The sequence below is a fragment of the Cervus elaphus genome, chromosome 33 (genome assembly GCF_910594005.1).
Source record: "Cervus elaphus chromosome 33, mCerEla1.1, whole genome shotgun sequence".
Classification (NCBI taxonomy): domain Eukaryota; kingdom Metazoa; phylum Chordata; class Mammalia; order Artiodactyla; family Cervidae; genus Cervus; species Cervus elaphus.
Genome location: NC_057847.1, coordinates 2378225 through 2401644, shown reverse-complemented (window position 1 = coordinate 2401644; position 23420 = coordinate 2378225). Strand labels below are relative to the sequence as shown.

Here is a 23420-nt window from a genome sequence, read left to right as displayed (position 1 = left end):
AGTTCATTCTTTTTGTTGTTGAGTAGTCTTCCATGGTATGGAGATACCAGTTTGTCTATACACTGGCCCATTGAAGGACATTTGGGTTGTTTCTAGTTTTTGGTAATTGTGAGTAAAGCTACTTCAAACATACATGTCATGGTTTTGTGTAAACTTAAGTTTTTATTTCTCTTGGGTAATTACCTAAGAGTGGGACTGCTGGATCATATTGTGAGTGTGTGTTTAGCTTTAAAAGGAACTGCTGCACAATTTTCCAGAGTGACTGTAGTACTTTGCACTTCCACAGTAGTGTATGGGAATTACAGCAGCTCTATATCTTCATTAGCACTCAGAAGAGGTGATATAGACTATGTCTTAAATCTAGAACTCATGTGTTGTTATAATCTTTGTTTACCTCTCTGTCCCCTGGTATCCCCTACCCCAGCTAGATTCAGGGTACGGTCCATGCCATCTAAGCTTTTCTCTGCTCAGTGCCTTGTGTTAATGCCTAACACATTAGTAGATAGAAGATATAGGTTAATATGATGCATGTACAAACTTCTTATTCTTTTAGATTCCAATTTCATTACTGTGATTTCATGTGTGGTTGACTCATCCTCGGCTCTCTAGGGAGCAAAAGCCTCTTGTGGGGATTCTTCATTGGGGAAATGATACCAGGGAAGAGAAGTAAGGGACAGAGAAGCAGAGTAGTGAAAGGAGTGAGTCAAAATAAGTCTGAATCATTATCTGATCACATTATGGGTTCATAGGATTATCTGAGAAGAAATATGAGATGTTTCTTAGGACTGTCGGTGGGGTTGTAGCATTACCCATTGGTGCCCATCATCCATTAGTTCAAGTTCTTTCCTATGGAATATCAACTTACTGGTACATCTAGCTAATGAATGCATGAAGGGCATGCAACAGAGGAGCCCCTGCTGGGAAGCAGGTGTTGGTACATGGATTCAGGGGCAGACTTGGTCAGGGTACAGCTAGGTATGAGAGCATATTTACATAGAACTAGCCACTGTCACAGACTTCCAATGAGTGACAGGAGAACCCTAAAGGACCCAAAGATATGCAAGAGGTGGACAATAATGAAGAAAGAAAAGCCCATGGTCACAATTCATATGCATCTGGCAAAGAAATAGTTCCCTAATGTGCAAGTATTTTTTATCTGTTAATAAGACACACTGGAATTAACTCCAGATTGCTCAAGCAGTTATGCAGAGACAGGTTCATAGTCTCCACATGAAGTTCTTGGGTGTCAGATACGTTTCAAAACTCTGATCTTTTTTTTATATTTTACAAAGCCATGAGCACACACTGAATTGCGTATATTAATAACACCCCTGTGGGGTTCTGGGCCAGTGCCCTGTCCTTCCAGGATTAATATTTCTGTAGTGAAACTTGAATATTTTCTACAAATGGGATAAATTATGACTGCAAATAGCCTCATTTCAGTTCAAATCAGATTTTGTTGTATGTTGACATAAAATGTAAAAAATTTGCTTCCCCAAACTTTAAGATTCTAAAATCTAAATTCTAAAATTGTGGATAACTGATTATCAAAATTATAAGAGTCTGTGAGCTGGCTTCAAAATTTTACCTTTGTCTTTAAAATTTATAATCTTGATTAATAATTTTCTAGTTCTCCTTCTCTGATAGTTAGTTCACAGTATTCCCCTAGGTTTTCTCACAGTAAGTTTGATTAGATTTCATTTCTGGAGTTATTTCTGTAACTATTTCCTTAATGTTGTTTCAAAATTGCTGGTGTTGTCAGTGTCAGAGAAATTTTATTGTCTTTGTTAAAGTATTGTTAGCTACCAACAAAACAATATACTTGATATTAAGCAAAATAGGGAATTATTAGAATGATACTGGAGACTTCCTTGCTGTCCAGTGGTTAAGACTCCTCACTTCTAATACGGGAGGTGCAGATTTGATATCTGATTGGGAAACTAAGATCCCACATGCCATGCAGTGTGGGCAAAAAGAAAGACAAATAACTAAAGTAAAACATAGAAAAAGAATGATACCTGCTAACCAAGGGACAGGAGGTTACATTGTTGAGTTCCCTTTGTAATTGAGCTATGTGGTTTATTTAAAATTGATGCACTTTTATGTATGCGTGCTATAGTTCAACTAAAATGTTTATAACATAATTTAATGAATATATTCACTATATCATTCAGATGGCATACTCAGACTTGGTGGTGGTGGTTTTGTTGCTGAGTTGGGTCTGACTCTTGCGATCCCATGGACCGTAGCCCACCAGGCTCCTCTGTCCGTGGAATTTCCCAGGCAAGAATGCTGGAGTGGGTTGCTATTTCCTTCTGAGTGAACTCACTATTGGGCAAGATGGAGGAATCCATGAGGGGTACAGTGGTATCCCAGGCCAGTGTTTGTGTGTATATGTGTGCGTGTGTGTGAGAGAGAGCATCTTTCTAGGAACTAAGAAAGATGTGATGACAAAGCACCTTGACAAGAGCTGTGTGACCTTCAGTGAAAGTAGGGAGTAGTGCAAAATAATGAATGCTGTGAGTCCTCGTGCCCAGATTCCAGCTCCTGCTGGGCCTCCCCGTAGCAGAGCATACCTGGGGTCCTGGGTATGACAACCTCCTGATGTGATCCATGCAGGAAGAGAGCAAGGGAGGATGCAGGAGCATGAAGAGGGGCGGCAGCTCAGCGGGGTCCTGTGCACTTACATTTTCCCATCAGTATTGATTGAAAGTTTAGTTGCAGCAAAATGATTAGAAATAGAATCACTTACTTTTACATTACCTTTATTTTCTCAATCTCAATTATTTAAAAACTACTGACACTGTAATCAAGGTGTTTCCTAAGCCTGATTGGAAGCTACACAGAAGTTCCCAGGTGTTGAAATGGAGCCACAAGCTTCACACTGAGCTTTGACATCAAAACCGCTGCTGAATGTTTGTGGCCACATCCCTAGATGGACTAGGGTGAGGGCAAAACTAAGGCCAGATTACCCTGGCTCAAAGCGTAGCTCTAGTACTTAGTTTTTTCTTTTTTTTCCCCATTATTATCATTTTTAAAATTTATTTGCAGTTGTTTGATGCCCATGGGCACCTGCAGGGTGCCTCAGTGCTCTCTGTAAGGACACCGTGAGGACTGAATCACCTCACACAGGCAGAAGTCTTGGAAACAGTGCACCTGGCACTCGATTAAGTGTGATGTGAGTGAACAGTTTATGCTGATTGTTAAGTAACTCAGGAAAATACAAGATGATGAAAAATGGCCTTGTTTTGCTGGGTTTTAAAGGGAAACTAGACAGAATAGGACTTTTCTCATGAGAGGGCAGCTTGCAGACTATATGTACAGGTAATGACATGCTCCCACCTTTTGGTCTCAGGCCCTAGAACTTAACTCCTTGGTGATTCTCCTCATTGTCACCTTCGAATATAACTCATCCCATGCTGCCTGTACTGCTTGCCTAACCAACTGTGTGCTGGGAACTCCCTAAGAGCAGGCTTAAGCTTGTACCCTGGAAGTTCAATGCTTGAGTCAATGACAGGTTTAGTGGTAGATTTAAAACTACCCCCTGGACCCTCTTAGTGTTTCTTTTTAGCTGAAATTCCTTAATTATATGTGATAAATCTTATGTGGTCTATTTTAGGTAGTCAATGGCCAACATAATCTAGTGATACCTCACCAAAGGAGGCAGGCAGGGTGGTTTGTACTCTATACAGTATGCACAGCCCATTCACGAGTTTCTGTGGTTTGAAGGATGAACATGAGGTATGTAACTGTTGAGATATTCGGTAGAGATGCACCCTGAGTGGCTTAAGACTATAGGTTATCTCATCTTAACTTGAGGTAGTGAATTCATCAGAACAGTATTGTTTATGACCAAAGGCACCTGAAATATGTTCAGAGCCGGACCAGGTACAGTATGTTTTTTTTATAAAAGACTACAAGGTTCAGATAGAACATAGTCAAATTTTATCTCTGAGCACATGAGACAGATCACCTTTTGGAAAGAGGTTTCACCTGTGATTTTAGGTAGTGAAAGCATCTAATTTTGGTTACAAAAGCAAACCTCAATAAATGTTATGTATTAGAAAGGGAAAAAAAAAAAAAAAAGCAAACCGAGCACATGAGAAGAGTCTACCTTGGTGCGAGGGAAAGGCATCCTCCCAGACTGGCTGAATTTTGGTTTTGCCCCCGACAAGCCATGTGGCCTGAGAAAACCTGTGAATTATTGGGAGCCTCTGGGATTCCTCATGAGCAGGGCTGCTACAAGGTGACCAGGACGTCTAAGCCAAGAAGGCTGCTCAGTGAATGGCAGGAGTCTTGTTCTGCTCTCCTCTGAATCATATTGCCCAGGGCTTTAGGAACAGGGGTAAAGTCACCTACTTAGCTCCTTGTTTTGCACTGAAGCTTGACCCTGTAGGAAATTTGAGGGAGAAAGTACAGAACCACTTAGCATAGATTCTGCTTTAAGGAATGGCAGAGCTCTTGATGAAAGATTAATGCCCAAGGAGGGGGTTGATAGAAGAGCAACAGGATAAAGATAGCCCAGGTAAATGTTACTTTTTATCTTTAGCCATCTATACCCAACCACACTTTTAATTTTTAAGAGTCTCAATGGTACATTGTTAGAATTTGTAGTAGAATGTGAAGCTGGAAATTGTGTTGTCCCCCTTAGCAGTCTTATTTTACAGCATGCTATAAAAGAGATACCACTTCATCCTTTATGACTAGCTATCATTGAGGAGCTAGCTCTGAGTGAGAACAGAATGAAATGTTACTGACCATGGCCTGGGGGGACACATTAGAAAGTGCTGCTTGGATTTCTCAGTGAATGCACTAATTGCCAATCAGATGTACTTATGCACAGGCAGTTTGATAGGTAGGCGCTCTAGAGAATTTAGAGCAACTTTGTCAGGCAGACAAAGTTGCATGCATGGAAAAATCAGGCATTCCAGCTACTTTGCTTAGAAAACTTCAGTGATTTCTTTCTGCAGAATGAGGTCCCACCTCCTTTGGAAAATGATAATGCACTTCCCAATCAGGACATCTTTCTTTCATTAGGGTACAAAATATATATCACAAAGTTTGTCATTTGATCTATTTTAAGAGTACAGTTCAGCAGTGCTAATCACATTCACAATGTCATTTAACCATTACCACAGTTTATTTTTAAAACTTTTCATCACCCCAGATAGAAACTTTGTAACCATTAAGCATTAATTCCTCATTCTCTTCCCCTCAGCCCTCAATGCTTGGTACCCTCTAATCTGCCTTTTGTCTCTATGAATTTGTCTATTCTAGATATTTCATATAAGTGGAATCATAAAATATTTGTTCTTTTGTGTCTGATTTCTCTCAGAATAATGTTTTCATGGTTCACTGATGCTCTCGCATGTATCAAAACTTCATTCTTTTTATGGATAAATAATACTCTGTTTTATGTATATGCCATATTTTGTTTATATGTTTATCTGTCGATGGACATTTGGGTTGTTCCAGATTTTGACTGTTGTGAAGTCCCCAATTTAATTTCCTTTTGAGATACACCTGAGAATAGAATTGCTGGGTCATATAGTAACACTATGTTTAGCTTTTTGACAATCTGGAAAACTATTTCACACAGCAATTCCACTGTTTTACATTCCCACTAGAAATATATAAGGGCTGCAGTTTTGCCACCTCCTCTCCGATACTTGCTATTTCTATTTTCTCTAATTATAACAATCCTAGTAGGTGTAAATGGTATCTCATATGGCTTAGATTTGCATTTTCCTAACAACTAATGATGATGAGCATTACAGAAATGTCTACTCAAGTCCATTGCCCATTTTTATTGATAAATTGTGTTGTCTTTTTGTCATTGTGTTTTATGTATTTTTATATTCTCCTTATTAAACCATTATCAGTTATATGATTTGCAAATATTGTCTACTATTTTATAGGTTGTCTTTTCACTTTCTGATAACGTCTTTTTTTTTCTTTTTCTTTTTTAATTGAAGGATAATTGCTTTACAGAATTTTGCTGTTTTCTGTCACAGCTCAACATGAATCAGCCATAGGTATACATATATCCCCTCCCTTTTGAACCTCCCTCCCATCTCCCTCCCCATCCCACCCCTCCAGGTTGATACAGAGCCCTGTTTGAGTTTCCTGAGCCATACAGCACATTCCCATTGGCTATATAATTACATATGGTAATGTAAGTTTCCATGTTACTCTTTCCATACATCTCACCCTCTCCTCCCCTCTCCCCATGTCCATAAGTCTATTCTCTATGTCTGTTTCTCCATTGCTGCCCTGTAAATAAATTCTTCAGTACCATTTTTCTAGATTCTGTATATGTGTGTTAGAATATGATATTTATTTTTCTCTTTCTGACTCACTTCACTCTGTATAATAGGTTCTAGGTTCCTTTTAATGGCTGAGTAATATTCCATTGTGTATATATACCACAACTTCTTTATCCGTCATCTGTTGATGGACATCTAGGTTGCTTCCATGTTCTAGCTATTGTTAATAGTGGTGCAGTGAACAGTGGGATACATGTGTCTTTTTCAATTTCGGTTTCCTCAGTGTGTATGCCTAGGAGTGGGATTGCTGAGTCATATGGTTGTTCTATTACTAGTTTTTAAAGGAATCACCATGCAGTTGTCCTTAGTGGCTGTATCAATTTACATTCCCATGAAGAGTGCAAGAGTGTTCACTCTTCTCCACGACCTCTCCAGTCTTACTGTTTGTAGACTCTTTGATGAGGGCCATTCTAATTGGTGTGAGGTGATATCTCATTGTGCTTTTGATTTGCATTTCTCTAATAATGAGTGAAGTTGAGCATCTTTTCATGTTTTTGTTATCCATCTGCATGTCTTCTTTGGAGAAATGTCTGTTTAGGTCTTTTTCCCACTTTTTGACTGTGTTGTTTGTTTTTCTAGTATTGAGTCATGTGAGCTCCTTATATATTTTGGAAATTAATCCTTTGTCAGTTATTTCATTTACTGTTAGTCTCTCCCATTCTGAGGATTGTCTTTTCACCTTGCTTGTAGTTTCCTTTGCTGTGCAAAAGCTTTTTTTAAAGTTTAATCAGGTCCCACTTGTTTACTTTTGTTTTTATTTCCATTACTCTAGGAGGTGAGTCATAGAGGATCTTGCTTTGATTTATATCATTGGTTGTTCTTCCTATGTTTTCCTCTAAGAGTTTTATAGTTTCTGGTCTTACATTTAGGTCTTTAATGTATTTTGAGTTTATCTTTGTGTATGGTGTTAGGAAGTGTTCTAATTTCATTCTTTTACATGTAGCTGTCCAGTTTTCCCAGCACCATTTATTGAAGAGGCTGTCTTAGCCCCATTGTATATTCTTTCCTCCTTTGTCAAAAATAAGGTACCTATATGTGTATGGGTTTATTTATGGGTTCTCTGTCTTGTTCCATTGGTCTATATTTCTGTTTTTGTGCCAGTACCATACTTTCTAGATGACTGTAGCTTTGTAGTATAATCTGAAGGTTGATTCCTCCAGCTCCATTCTTCTTTCTCAAGATTGCTTTGGCTATTCAGGATCTTTTGTGTTTACATATGAATTGTGAAATTTTTTGTTCTAGTTCTGTGAAAAATGCCATTGGTAATTTGATAGGGATTGCATTGAATTTGTAGATTGCATTTGGTAGCATAGTCAGTTTCACAATATCGATTCTTCTACTCGGGAACATGGAATATCTCTTCATCTGTTTATGTCGACTTGATTTCTTTCATCAGTGTCTTATAATTTCTGTGTAGAATTATTTTGTTTCCTTAGGTAAGTTTATTCCTAGATATTTAATTCTTTTTGTTGCAATGGTGAGTGGGATTTATTCCTTAAATTCTCTTTCTGATTTTTCATTGTTAGTATATAGAAATGCAAGTGATTTCTATGTATTGATTTTGTATCCTGCAACTTTGCTAAATTCACTGATTAGCTCTAGTAATTTTCTGATACTAGCTTTAGGATTTTCTATGTACAATATCATTTCATCTGCAAACAGTGAGACCTTTACTTCCTTTCTGATCTGGATTCCTTTTATTTCTTTTTCTTCTCTGATCGCTGTGACTAGGACTTCCAGAACTATGCTGAATAATAGTGATGAAAGTGGACACCCTTGTCTTGTTCCTGATCTTAGGGGGAATGCTTTCAGTTTTTTACCATTGAGAATAACATTTTCCGTAGGCCTATCATATTTGGTCTTTACTATGTTGAGGTAGGTTCCTTCTATGCCCATATTTTGAAGAGTTTTAATCATAAATGGGTGCTGAAATTTGTCAAAGGCTTTTTCTACATCTGGTGAGATTATCATATGGTTTTTATCTTTCGATCTGTTAATATGGTGTATCACATTGATTGATTTGTGTATATTGAAGAATCCTTGCATTCCTGGAATAAACGCAATTGATCATGGGATATGAGCTTTTTTGATGTGTTGCTGAGTTCTGTTTGGTAAAATTTTGTTGAGGATTTTTGCATTTATGTTCATCAGTGATATTGGCCTGTAGTTTTCTTTTTTTGTGTTGTCTTTGTCTGGTGTTGGTATCAGGGTGATGGTGGCCTTTATAGAATGAGTTTGGAAGTGTTCCGTCCTCTGAAATTTTTTGAAAGAGTCTTAGAAAGATTTCTTTAAATGTTTGATAGAATTCTTCTGTGAAGCCATCTGGTCCTGGGCTTTTGTTTTTTGCAAGATTTTTGATCACAGCTTAAATTTCAAAGCTTGTAATTAGGTTGTTCATAATTTCTATTTCTTCCTGGTTCAGTCTTGGAAGATTGAACTTTTCTAAGAGTCTGTCCATTTCTTCCTGATTATCCATTTTGTTGGCATATAGTTTTTCATAACAGTCTCTTATAATCCTTTGTATTTCTGCATTGTCTGTCGTAACCTCTCCTTTTTCATTTCTAATGTTGATTTGATTCTTCTCTCTTTTTTTCTTGATGATTCTGGCTAAAGGTTTCTCAGTTTTGTTTATCTTCTCAAAGAACCAGCTTTTAGTTTTATTAATCTTTACTATTGTTTCTTTCACTTTGTTTTCATTTATTTCTGCTCAGATCTTTATGATTTCTTTCCTTCTACTAATTTTGGGGTTTTTTTTTTTTTGTTGTTGTTCTTTTTCCAGTTGTTTTAGGTGTAAGTTAAGTTGTCTATTTGATGTTTTTCTTGTTTCTTGAGGTAGGGTTGTATTGCTATAAACTTTCCTCTTAGAACTGCTTTTGCTGCATCACATAGGTTTTGAGTTGTCGTGTTTTCATTGTCATTTGTTTGTAGAAATTTTTTTATTTCCCTTTTGATTTCTTCAGTAACCTGTCGGTTATTTAGAAACATGTTGTTTAATCTCCATGTATTTGTGTTTCTTACAGTTTTTTTTCCTTGTAATTGACATCTAATCTCATAGTGTTGTGGTCAGAGAAGATGACTGATATGATCTCAATTTTCTTAAATTTATGAGGTTTGATTTGTGACCCAACATATGGTCTATCCTGGAGAATGTTCCATGTGCACTTGAGAAGAAGGTGCATTCTTCTGTATTTGGATGGAATGTCCTGAAGATATCAATGAGATCCATCTTATCTAACATATCATTTAAGACTTGTGTTTCCTTATTAATTTTCTGTTTTGATGCTCTGTCCATTGGTGTGAGTGGGGTGTTAAAATCTCCTATTATTATTGTGTTACTGTCAATTTTTCCTTTTATGTCTGTTAGTGTTTGTCTTATGTACTGAGGTGCACCTATGTCAGGGGCATAGATATTTACAATTGTCATGTCTTCCTCTTGGATTGATCCCTTGATCATTATGTAGTGTCCTTTCTTATCTCTTGTAATATTCTTTATTTTAAGGTCTGTTTTGTCTGATATGAGGATTGCTACTCCAGCTTTCTTTTGCTTCCCATTTGTGTGGAATATATTTTTCCAGCCTCTCACATTCAGTCTATATGTGTCTTTAGGTCTGAAGAGGGTTTCTTGTAGACAGCATATATATGCATCTTGTTTTTGTATCCATTCATCCAGTCTGTGTCTTTTGGTTGGAGCATTTATTCCATTTACATTTAAAGTAATCATTGATATATATGTTCCTATTGCCATTTTCTTAATTGTTTGGGGTTGATTTTGTAGATCTTTTTATTCTCTTGTATTTCTCAACTATATGAGTCCCTTTCACATTTGTTGTAAAGCTGGTTTGGTGGTACTGAATTCTCTTAACTTTTGCTTATATGAAAAGCTTTTTATTTCCTCCAACAATTTTGGATGAGATCCTTGCTGGATACAGTAATCTTGGATGTAGATTTTTCCCTTTCAGTACTTTAAATATATCATGCCATTCCCTTCTGGCCTGCAGAGTTTCTGCTGAAAGATCAGCTGTTAAGTGTATGGGGTTTCCCTTGTAGGGTACTTGTTGCTTCTCCCTTGCTGCTTTTAATATTCTTTCTTTGTGTTTAGTCTTTGTTAGTTTGATTAGTATGTGTCTTGGCATGTTTCTCCTTGGGTTTACCCTGTAAGGAACTCTTTATGCCTCTTAGACTTGATTGTCTATTTCCCTTTTCATGTTGGGGAATTTTTCAACTATAATCTCTTCAAAAATTTTTCATACCCTTTCTTTTTCTCTTTTTCTTTGGGGACCCCATATAATTTGAATGTTGGTGCATTTGATATTGTCCTTGAGGTCTCTGAGACTATCCTCAGTTCTTTTCATTCTCTACTTTATTCTGATCTTTAGAAGTTATTTCCACCATTTTATCTTCCAGCTCACTGATTAGTTCTTTTGCTTTAGATATTATGCTATTGATTCCTTCTAGAGTATTTTTAATCCTAATGATTGTGTTGTTTGTCTCTGTATGTTTATTCTTTAATTCTTCTAGGTCTTTGTTAATTGATTCTTGCATTTTCACCATTTTGTTTTCAATGTTTTTTGTCATATTTACTATCATTATTCTGAATTCCTTTTCAGGTAGTTTGCCTATTTCCTCTTCATTTATTTGGGCTTCTGTGTTTCTAGTTTGTTTCTTCACTTGTTTAGTATTTCTCTGCCTTTTGATTATTATTATTTTTTTAAACTTCTTGTGTTTGAGAGCTCCTTTTCCCAGGCCTCATGGCTGAATTCTTTCTTCCTTTTGGTTTCTGCCCGCCCCCCCCCATGGTTGGTCCAGTGGTTTCTGTAAGGTTCCTATAGGGTGAGATTTGTGCGAGTTTTTGTTTGTTTATTTGTTTGTTTTCCCTCTGATGAGCAAGGCTGAGTGAGGTGGTCCTCCTCTCTGCTGATGATTGGGTTTGTATTTTTGTTTTGTTTGTTGTTTAGATGAGGTGTCCTGCACAGGGTGCTACTGGTGGTTGGGTGATACCGGGTTATCTTTTATTCAGGTGGTTTCCTTTGTGTGAGTTCTCACTATTTGCTACTCCCTAGGGTTAGTTTTATGGTTGTCCAGTGTCTTGGAGTCAGTATTCCCACTCCAAAGGCTCAGGGATTGATCTCTGGTCAGGAATGAAGATTCAAGTGGTTTGTTATGGCATTAAGTGAGATTAAAACAAATATCCAAAAATGAGAAAGCAAAGATGAACCCCAGACAAGTGGCAGTTACAAAATCAGGCAAATAATAATTAAAATAATGGAATATACACATATACATATACACCCATGAGTAAAGTCAAAACAGTCCAACAAAAATAAAGTACAGTAGATTGACCTGGTGAAGAAAGGAAATCAAAAATTGCATTTTCTTGTTAAGAACAAAACTAAGTAAAACAGACTTTTGGACTCTGTGGGAGAAGGCGAGGGTGGGATGTTTTGAGAGAACAGCATTGAAACATGTATATTATCTAGGGTGAAACAGATCCCCAGCCCAGGCTGGATGCATGAGACAAGTGCTCAGGCCTGGTGCACTGGGAAGACTCAGAGGAATCGGGTGGAGAGGGAGGTGGGAGAGGGGATTGGGATGGGGAATACATGTAAATCCATGGCTGATTCATGTCAATGTATGACAAAAACCACTACAATATTGTAAAGTAATTAGCCTCCAACTAATAAAAATGAATGAAAAAAAAAAAAGCACAAAGCAGAAAACAAAACTGAAGGAAGGTGCCAAGTGGGGAATAAAGCAATGAAAACAAAACTAACAAATATGTTGAGAGGAAAGGAAAGAAAGAAAAGGAAGAAAGAATAGATATGCAAAGTTAAATAGAGGTAGATGAAGAAGATTTATATACATGAAGGATTAACTGCAAGGGGAAAAGAACAGTAAAAAAGGAAAACAAAGGGATAAATGTATAAAAAACAATAGGTTTTAAAAAATTAAAAGTTAAAATTATAAAAAGGAGGAAAGAAAAAAATGGAAGAAGAAAGAAAAAAGAAAAAAAAAAAACCCAGAAAACGCCACAGAAGTGCAAAAGCCCAATATAGATGCAGAGGCTTATAACAACAGTAAAAAGTATGACTGAATATACACATATACATACACACCCATAAGAAAAATCAAAACAGTCCAACAAAAATAAAGTTCAATAGTTTGACCCAGCAAGCAAAGGAAACCAAAAATTATATCTACCAGAAGAAAACTAACTAAAGCAGAAACTGGAAAACAAAATGAAAGCAAGGTGCCAATTGGGGAATAAAGCAATGAAAATAAAACTATCAAATATGTTGAGAGGAAAAGAAAGAAAAAGAAGAATGAAAGAATAAGTATGCAAAGTTAAATAGAGGTAGATAAAAAAGATTTATATACATTAAAGATTAACCACAAGGAGAAAAAAACAGTAGGAAAAACAAACAAAGGAATAAACATAGGAAGATAATAATAATAGGTTTAAAAAATTAGAAATTGAAATTAAAAAAAGAGAAAAAGGAAAACTCCCCAGAATGGCAAAAGCTTAGCATAGAGGCAGAGGTTTATAACAACAATAAAAAATGTGACTGACAAAGATAAAAAAAGCTCAAAAGCTTAATTAGATTGCATAGTGCCAATAAAAGCAACAACTACAATGGGGGGTGGGCAGAGAAAAAAGATCCAAAAGAATCTACAGAACAAGTCAAAACGTAAGAATAATAAATGTTTCTCTTGATTCATGGGTGTCAGAGTCCTTTCTCTTGCTGGGAGTCACAGTCCACCTCACCTCCCTAGGATGCCCTCCAACACAGAAGTGCATGCAGAACACCAGCTGAGATCTCTGGACCTGTTATGAGGGCAGCTCAGATTCTAGTGTGGTCCTACTCCTCTGTGTCCTTGCTTCAAGCGTCCATAGCTATCAGAACTAGTGCATTTTCTTTTGTGGGAGCTTTCAGTGACCTTTTATATATTCCATAGACACAGTCTGCCTAGTTGATCGTGTGGATTTAATCTGCAGCTTGTACAGCTGGTGGGAAGGTTTTGGGTCTTCTTCCTTAGTCATACTGCCCCTGGGTTTCAACTGTGGTTTTATTTCCACCTCTACATGTAGTTTGTCCACTGGGGTTTGCTCTTGAGGCTGCCCTGGAGAACTTGGTTTGCCCCTGTGAGGGTCAGGTGTGGAGGTGATGCAGCTGCTTGGATCGCAGGGGTTCTGGCAGCACCAGGTACTCAGGGGAGTTGGCAGCTTGGGCAGCAGGAAATATAGTGCTCTAGAAGGGTATGGCAACTGGTATTGGCCAATATGCTCCAGTATTCTTGCCTGGAGAACCCCCTTCCCTGACAGAGAAGCCTGGCAGGCCACAGTCTACAGGGTTGCAAAGAGTCGGGCACTACTGGAGCAATCCTGTGTGCATAGAGGCAAGACTATTTTTGCCTGTGGTAGCTCTGTCCCAGTGAGAGTTGAGCATGAAGATGGCACAGCTGCTTGGCTTGCAGGGACCCTGCGGTGCCAAGTGTGCAGGGACATGGACTGCCTCCAATGCAGGAGTTATGGCCCTATCAGAGGCTTTTTTCAAGCCTTTTGTAGCTGGCAATCAGAAGGCCTTTTATAGCCAGTTTTTCTTCATAGCTCCGCAGGTTCAGGCACTTAGAGGGCTCCCTTGCCTGAGGTCCTTCTCTGTTGTTTGGTATGTCAGGCACACAGAGGGGCCCCACTGGATTGGGTCCTACTCTGTAGATCGGCGGCATCAGGCACTTAAAGAGGCACCCTTGGTGGGGTTCTACTCTGTAGTTCAGCCCACCAGTCACTTAAAGGAGCACCATGGGTGGGGTCCTACTCTGTAGTTCAGTGCATCAGGTGTTTGGTGGGCCAGCCTCTCTAATGGTCAACTGCCAATGCTGGCGTGTGGGGGAGAGAGGCTGTAGTGATGGCTTCACCTGGTACGCATGACTCAGCAGTATTGCCTTGCTTCCATGGCTGCCTGGCTTTCCTCCACAGGCATTTCCCACCACAATCTCTTCCCTCACATCACCTTGATCTGTCTCTCAGCAGTCAAAAGCAGCCCTCACCCTGGGATTGCTCCACAATCCCTAAACTCCAGCTCCCAGTCGCTGCACCTTTCAGGGGACTGGTGTCCCTTCTGGGGTATGTATGGCTGCGGCAAGGACTGTATTGTATGATTCTCATTCCATTTAGGCTGCCACAGATAGCTGTTTCCCTCTCAGCCTTAAATGTTTTTCCTCTGACTCAGACAATTGCCCTGATGTGGGGATAGAACTCCTGCTTCAGTTCCCCCACCCACCAAGGGCAGGTCCAGTCCTACTAACACTTCTGTTTTCTGCCCCAGTTCCTTCATCCTACCGAGTTTTGCGTGGTTCTATATATTCTTTTCCACTGGTCAGGTACTCCTGTCCACTGTCAGCTGGTGTTCTGCATACACTTCTGTGTCAGAAGGTGTATTCCTGATGTATCCATGGAGAGAGATGTACTCCACTGCTGGGGTCTAGCCTCAGCAGGATCCAGGGGATACCCTCAGGATGAACAGCGTCGTCGAGAAAACGAGAGAGAGAGAGAGAGAGAGACCAGACTGGGGGGTGGGGGTGGGGTGGGGGTGTAGTAGAGTCTGGCAGTCTGGCAATGCTTTATTTTTTACCATGGCTTTTATACCCTAAATTAGTACCTTTCTAAGGGGAAGATAGTTTAATATTACATCAGCTTGTTCTTCACGAAACCAGGCTGTTTTCTGCATGCTTCTTTGTTTATGAGGGTCTTGTACATTATCTTCTGGCCTTGGGGCCTATTGACATTTTATGACCTAGGTGAATGCAAAGCTGTTTTCTGTAATCTATTCTTTAATGAACACAAAGGTCAGTCCTTTTGCAGAAGTTATCAGTTAAATTTATCTAAAAGATTTACCACACAAAGACTCTGCAGCTCCGGTAAGGCAGCCCCTGTTTAGCATTCCTGGTTAAAATGAACAATTCTAAACTCTTATTTTTCTAAATCTTTAACTCTAACCACTTTTAGAATAATATTTTTGTGTTCTCTAATAGGGCTTCCTCACCCCCGAAGGGCTCTGTGCCTATTAGGGCCTTTATGTGATCAGGTTCTTTATGCTGTTCCTGATTAAGGTGTGAGCAGTCATGTGCATTAGTACGCATTTGCCAAGCAGGCTAGAGTGCCAGCAAAGGGGTCTAAATTGAAACACTCCTTTCATCCTGGATAATCTTATAGGATACCGCCATCCAGAGGACATGTTGATTAAGTTCTAAGTTGATTCTATTTGGAGAGAAATCGTGGAAGGCCTTCTACCTGTGTCACAGAAATTAGGGAGTAGTCTAATATAGCAAGCATCAGAAAGACAGAGATCATCTTTAAGGTGAGCGCCGGGGCAGCTTTTCGAAATTCCTGAAGTCCTGATCTGCCTTGCTTGTCAGGCCTTCTCCTCATGCCCTTGTCATGGGTGGGATCTCGTGTGCTGGCTCCCGGCACTCCACACCCAACTACTCCTCCACCATCTTGTTCTCTCTGATAATGTCTTTTTTTTTTTTTTTAAATTTTTTTTCCTTTTTTTTTAATTTTATTATTATTTTTTTTTCCAGTGGGTTTGTCATACATTGATATGAATCAGCCATGGATTTACATGTATTCCCAATCCCGATCCCCCCTCCCACCTCCCTCTCCACCCGATTCCTCTGGGTCTTCCCAGTGCACCAGGCCCGAGCACTTGTCTCATGCATCCCACCTGGGCTGGTGATCTGTTTCACCATAGATAGTATACATGCTGTTCTTTTGAAATATCCCACCCTCACCTTCTCCCACAGAGTTCAAAAGTCTGTTCTGTATTTCTGTGTCTCTTTTTCTGTTTTGCATATAGGGTTATCGTTATCACCTTTCTAAATTCCATATATATGTGTTAGTATGCTGTAATGTTCTTTATCTTTCTGGCTTACTTCACTCCGTATAATGGGCTCCAGCTTCATCCATCTCATTAGGACTGGTTCAAATGAATTCTTTTTAATGGCTGAGTAATATTCCATGGTGTATATGTACCACAGTTTGATGCACAAAAGTTTTAATTTTGATGAAGCCCAATTTATTTTTTCCTATGTTGTTTGTGTTTTACTATCATGTCTAAGAATCCATTGCTAAATCCAAGGTCAGAAAGATTTACCTTTATGTTTTCTTCTAAGACTTTTATGGCTTTAACTTTCACTGATACGTTCGGAGTTAATTTTGTATATGGTGTGATGAAGGGGTCCAACTTTATTCTTTTGCATGTGGAAATTCAGTTGTCCTAGCTCCATTTGTTGAAGAGATGACTCTTTTTCCATTGAATGGATGTGACAGCCTTCTCAAAAATCAATTGGTCATAGAAATATGGATTTATTTATGGACTCTAAATTCTATTCCAGTACCCCACTGTTTTTTATTACTGTAGCTTTGTAGCAACTTTTGAAATTAGAAAATATGAGTTCTCTGACTTTGCTCTTTTTCAAATGGTTTTGGCTGTTTGGGAACCCTTGAAATCCCATGATTTTGAGAGTTGGATTTTCCATTTATGCAAGGAAAGCATTTTGTTAGAAATTATGCTTAATCTGTAGGTCTCTTTGGGTCATATTAACATCTTAGAAATATTAAGGTTTTCTACCCATAAAGATGGGATTTCTCTTTGTTAATTTCTTTTTCCAGCAATGTTTCTAGTTTTCGGTGTACAAATCTTTTACCTTTCCAGTTTATTTATTCCCTGGTATTCTATTCTTGGGCTTCCCTGATGGCTCAGACAGTAAAGAATCTGCCTGCAATGCAGGAGAGCTGAATGTGATCCCTGGATTGGGAAGATCCCCTGGAGAAGAAAATGGCAACCCCGCTACAGAATTTGTGCCTGGAAAATAACAAGACAGGGGCGCCTAGTTGGCTACAGTCTATGGGGTTGTAAAGAATTGGACACAACTGAGGGCTAACACTTTTGCTTTTTTCTATTCTTTTAGATGCTCTTAAAATGCAGTTGCCTACTTATTTTTTCCAGATAACTTATTACAAATATATAGAAATGCAACTGACACTTGTGCATTGATTTCCTACCCTGCAAATTGTTGCTTTTTTCTGGACTCTTTTTCTGGAGATTTTCTACGCATAAAACCATGTCATCTGTTAGTATTTAGTTTTACTTCTTCCTTTCCAACTAAGAGACCTTTTATTTCTTTTTCTTGATATTTTTTTTCTGCATTGAAGTTCCAGTTCAGTGTTGAATAGAAGTGATAAAAGGGGGCATATTTATTTTGTGCATGATCTTAAGCTAAAGCTTAAGCTTTCATCATTTCACTAATGAGTATGGTGTTTGTTAGCTGTGGGTTTTTTGTAAAGTTCCTTTATTGTGCTGATGAAGAAACTTCCCTTCTATTCTTATTTTTCTGGATATTTTTAATTATAAAGATTCTGGATTTTGTCAAATACCTTTTTTGTGTCAATTGAGATAATCAGATTATTTTTCCCCTTTCATTCTATTAAAGTGGTGGTGTTGTTCAATCACTCAGTCATGTTCAACTTTTTGTGACGCCATGGACTGTAGCATGCCAGGCTTCCCTGTCCTTCACTATCTCCTGGACTTTGCTCAAATTTGTGTCCATTGAGTCAATGATGCCATCCAACCTACTCATCCTATGCTGCATCCTTCTCCTCCTGTCTTCAATCTTTTCCAGCATCACGGTCTTTTCCAATGAGTTGACTCTTCGCATCACAGCCTTTTCCAATGAGTTGACTCTTTGCATCAGGTGGCCAAGGTATTGGAGTTTCAGCTTCAGCATCAGTCCTTCCAATGAATATTCAGGACTGATTTCCTTTAGGATTGACTGGTTTGATCTCCTTGGAGTCCAAGGGACTCTCAACAGTCTTCCCCAACACCACAGTTCAAAATCATCAATTCTTCTGTATTAAGCCTTCTTTATGTTAGGTCCATGAATCAAGGCAAATTGGAAGTGGTCAAACAGGAGACGGCAAGAGTGAATGTAGACATTCTAGGAATCAGCGAACTAAAATGGACTGGAATGGGTGAATTTAACTCAGATGACCATTATATCTACTACTGTGGTCAGGAATCCCTAAGAAGAAATGGAGTAGCCATCATGGTCAACAAGAGAGTCCGAAATGCAGTACTTGGATGCAATCTCAAAAATGACAGAATGATCTCTGTTCGCTTCCAAGGCAAACCATTCACTATCACAGTAATCCAAGCCTATGCCCCAACCAGTAACACTGAAGAAGCTGAAGTTGAATGGTTCTATGAAGACCTACAAGACCTTTTAGAACTAACACCCAAAAAAGATGTCCTTTTCATTACAGGGGACTGGAATGCAAAAGTAGGAAGTCAAGAAACAGCTGGAGTAACAGGCAAATTTGGCCTTGGAGTATGGAATGAAGCAGGGCAAAGGCTAATAGAGTTTTGCCAAGGGAACGCACTGGTCATAGCAAACACCCTCTTCCAACAACACAAGAGAAGACTCTACACATGGACATCACCAGATGGTCAACACCAAAATCAGATTGATTATATTCTTTACAGCCAAAGATGGAGAAGCTCTATACAGTCAGTAAAAACAAGACCGGGAGCTGACTGTGGCTCAGATCATGAACTCCTTATTGCCAAATTCAGACTTAAATTCAAGAAAGTAGGGAAAACCACTAGACCATTCAGGTATGACCTAAATCACATCCCTTATGACTATACAGTGAGAGTAGGAAATAGATTTAAGGGACTAGATCTGATAGACAGAGAGCCTGATGAACTATGGATGGAGGTTCATGACATTGTACAGGAGACAGGGATCAAGACCATCCCCATGGAAAAGAAACGCAAAAAGGCAAAATGGTTGTCTGAGGAGGCCTTACAAATAGCTGTGAAATGAAGAGAAGCAAAAAGCAAAGGAAAAAAGGAAAGATATTCCCATTTGAATGCAGGGTTCCAAAGAATAGCCAGGAGAGATAAGAAAGCCTTCTGCAGTGATCAACGCAAAGAAATAGAGGAAAACAATAGAATGGGAAAGACTAGAGATCTCTTCAAGAAAATTAGAGATACCAAGGGAACATTTCATGCAAAGATGGGTTCGATAAAGGACAGAAATGGTATGGACCTAACAGAAGCAGAAGATATTAAGAAGAGGTGGCAAGAATACACAGAACAACTGTCCAAAAAAGATCTTCATGACCCAGATAATCACAGTGGTGTGATCACTCACCTAGAGCCAGACATCCTGGAATGTGAAGTCAAGTGGGCCTTAGAAAGCATCAGTATGAACAAAGCTAGTGGAGGTGATGGAATTCCAGTGGAACTATTTCAAATCCTGAAAGATGATGCTGTGAAAGTGCTGCACTCAATATGCCAGCAAATTTGGAAAACTGAGCAGTGGCCACAGGACTGGAAAAGGTCAGTTTTCATTCCAATCCCTAAGAAAGGCAGTGCCAAAGAATGCTCAAACTACCACACAATTGCAGTCATCTCACATGCTAGTAAAGTAATGCTCAAAATTCTCCAAGCCAGGCTTCAGCAATACGTGAATCGATAACTTCCAGATGTTCAAGCTGGTTTTAGAAAAGGCCAAGGAACCAGAGATCAAATTGCCAACATCCACTGGATCATTGGAAAAGCAAGAGAGTTCCAGAAAAACATCTATTTCTGCTTTATTGACTATGCCAAAGCCTTCGACTATGTGGATCACAATAAACTGTGGAAAATTCTGAAAGAGATGGGCATACCAGACCACCTGACCTGCCTCTTGAGAAACCTGTATGCAGGTCAGGCAGCAACAGTTAGAACTGGTCATGGAACAACAGACTGGTTCCAAATAGGAAAAGGAGTACGTCAAGGCTGTGTATTGTCACCCTGCTTATTTAACTTATATGCAGAGTACATCATGAGAAATGTTGGGCTGGAAGAAGCACAAGCTGGAATCAAGATTGCCAGGAGAAATATTAATGACCTCAGATATGCAGATGACAGCACCCTTATGGCAGAAAGTGAAGAGGAACTAAAAAGCCTCTTGATGAAAGTGAAAGAGGAGAGTGAAAAAGTTGGCTTAAAGCTCAACATTCAGAAAACTAAGATCATGGCATCTGGTCCCATCACCTCATGGGAAATAGATGGGGAACAGTGAAAACAGTGTCAGACTTTATTTTTTGGGGCTCCAAAATCACTGCAGATGGTGACTGCAGCCATGAAATTAAAAGACGCTTACTCCTTGGAAGGAAAGTTATGACCAACCTAGATAGCATATTAAAAAGTAGAGACATTACTTTGCCTGCAAAGGTCCGTCTGGTCAAGGCCATGGTTTTTTCAGTGGTCGTGTATGGATGTGAGAGTTGGACTGTGAAGAAAGCTGAGCACCGAAAAATTGATGCTTTAGAACTGTGGTGTTGGAGAAGACTCTTGAGAGTCCCTTGGACTGCAAGGAGATCCAACCAGTCCATCCTGAAGGAGATCAGTCCTGGGTGTTCATTGGGAGGACTGATACTGAAGCTGAAACTCCAATACTTTGGCCACCTGAAGCAAACAGTTGACTCGTTGGAAAAGACCCTGATGCTGGGAGGGATTGAGGGCAGGAGGAGACAGGGACGACAGAGGATGAGATGGCTGGATGGCATCACTGACTCGATGGGCATGAGTTTGAGTAAACTCCGGAAGTTGGTGATGGACAGGGAGGCCTGGCGTGCTGCGATTCATGGCGTCGCAAAGAGTCATATACGACTGAACGACTGAACTGAACTGAACTGATTTTTTATTTTTTATTTTTAGCCTTATTTTCTATGTGGGTTTTCCTTTGGCTCAGATAGGAAAGAATTTGCCTGCAATGCAGGAGACACAGGTTCTATCCCTTGGTCAGGAAGATCGTTTGGAGAAGGGAATGGCTACCTATGTCAGTATTCTTGACTGGGAAATCCCACAGACATAGGAGCCTGGTGGGCTATAGTCCGTGGGGTTGCAAAGAGTCAGACACAACTGAGTGACTAACACTTTCACTTTTCATTGTCCACATAGCTAACTTTTGTGTATGATTCAATAAATGGATCAAAGTAATTTTTTTTTCATTTATTTTTATTAGTTGGAGGCTATTTACTTTACAATATTGTAGTGGGTTTTGTCATACATTGACATGAGTCAGCCATGGAGTTACATGTGTTCCCCATCCCGAAAATTTTTTTTGCTTGTGAATATTCAATTGTTTCAGCACCATTCATGAAAATAATTACAATTTCTTCACTGAACTGTTGTTGAACTTTTCTTGCAAATCATCTGACCTTTAACTTGTGGGTGTATTTCTGGGCTCTCCATTGATCAGTTTGACTGTATTAATGTACCACTATACTGTTTTGATTAGGTAATGTATGTTCTCTAATTTTGCTCTTCCTTTTCAAGTTTGTATTGGCTATTCTAGGTCCTTTGTATTTCCAAATAAGTTCTGGAAATTCTACAAAACATTCTTAGGAAAAACTAAAGGAGACCTTAATAAATAGAGACATATACCATGTTCATAGACTTCTTAAAGACTGAATATTGTTAAAATGCTAATTCTTCCCAATTAATCTGTATGTGGCCCTCAAAGGTGTCTACATCCTAATATGTGATGTTAATACCTGTGTATGTTATGTCACATGGCAGAAGGGACTTTGCAGGTAAAATTAAGGTTACAAACCTTAAAACAGGGAAATTTCCCTAGATTATCCAGGTGTGCTCAATGTAATGACATTGGCCCTTAAAATGGAAGTGGAAGAGAAGAGAGTTAATTGGAGAGATGCAGCAGGAGAAGCGGGAGAGATTTGAATTGTGAGAGTGACTTGACTTGACCCACCATTGTTGTCTCTGAAGACAGAAGAAGGGAGTCACGAGGTAGAAATGTGGGTGGCTTCTTAAAACTAAGAACAACTCCTGGGTAATAGCAAGTAAGAAAGTAGGGACTTTAGTTTGCATTGAATTATATCTGCAGTCAAAATAAGCAGGGACTGAATTATGTCTATAATTGAAATAAGTAAGGAAACAGTTTTTGTCCTGAAGCCTCTAGAAAGAAATGCAGCCCTGCCAACACCTTGATTTGTTTTGAGGCCCTAATTAGAGACCAACTAAGCTCATCATACTTCTGATCTATGAAAACCATGATATAATAAAGAGGTGCTATTTCAAGCCACTACATTTGTAGTACTCTGTGATGGCAGCTATAGAAAACTAGCACTTTTTATGTCTGTATAATCTAAAGCCATATTGCTGATCTTATTCTTGATATTGGCATTTTCTTTTTCCTTTTCACTTTTCATCCTATTTAGATTGACAGTTTTACCAATCTTCTTGATCTTCTCAAAGAACCAAGTTTTGGTATTATTGCTTTTTGCTAACAATTTTCTACCTTCATTTCATTGATTTCTGGTCCAGCACATTTTTTTTTCTACTTATTTTGAGTTTTATTTGCTTAGAAAAAAAAACGTGCTCAACCTATTTGAACAAAAAGTTTATGAAAGAGCATATATGAATGGCAAATAAGTACATGAAAAGGTGCTTAACATCATTAGTCATTAGAGGGATGCAATTTGAAATCATAATGAGATGCCGTTTTATGCCCACTGGAAAATAAAAAAAAAAAAAAATCTAAGTGTTGAAAATATGGAGAAATGGGCATTCCTATATACTACTGGTGGAATTGTAAAATGTTACAACCATTTTGGGAAGCAGTTTCACAGTTTCTTAAAACACAAATATTTCATATAATATTAGCCTATCATATAATCCAGCAATTCCACTCCTAGATATTGATCCAAGATAACTGAAATAATGTACATACAGATAATTTATATGAAAGTTCATAGCACATGCATTTGTAATAGCCAACCACTGGAAGCAATGCAAATGTCTATCAAAGGTGAATGAGCATGTGCACTGTGGCATAGCCATACTTAACAAAAAAGAAGAATGAAATACTAACACTGAAGAATTGAAGAATGAACACACCAATGTTGAAGAATCTTAAAATAATTGTATTGAATGGAAGCAGTCTGTTAATAAAATACATGTTGTATGATTGTGTTTATAGAAGATATAAAAACTATACAGTGAAAGGAAAGCAATGAACCGTCTC

At 38.7% G+C, this 23420-nt stretch overlaps 1 protein-coding gene across 2 annotated transcripts in view; it reads left to right on the top strand.

The window, feature by feature from the left end:
• The window catches only part of OCA2 (OCA2 melanosomal transmembrane protein), a 256559-nt gene that overhangs the window by 169681 nt on the left and 63458 nt on the right, over window positions 1–23420 (top strand). The gene's annotated exons all lie outside the window — the stretch shown is intronic.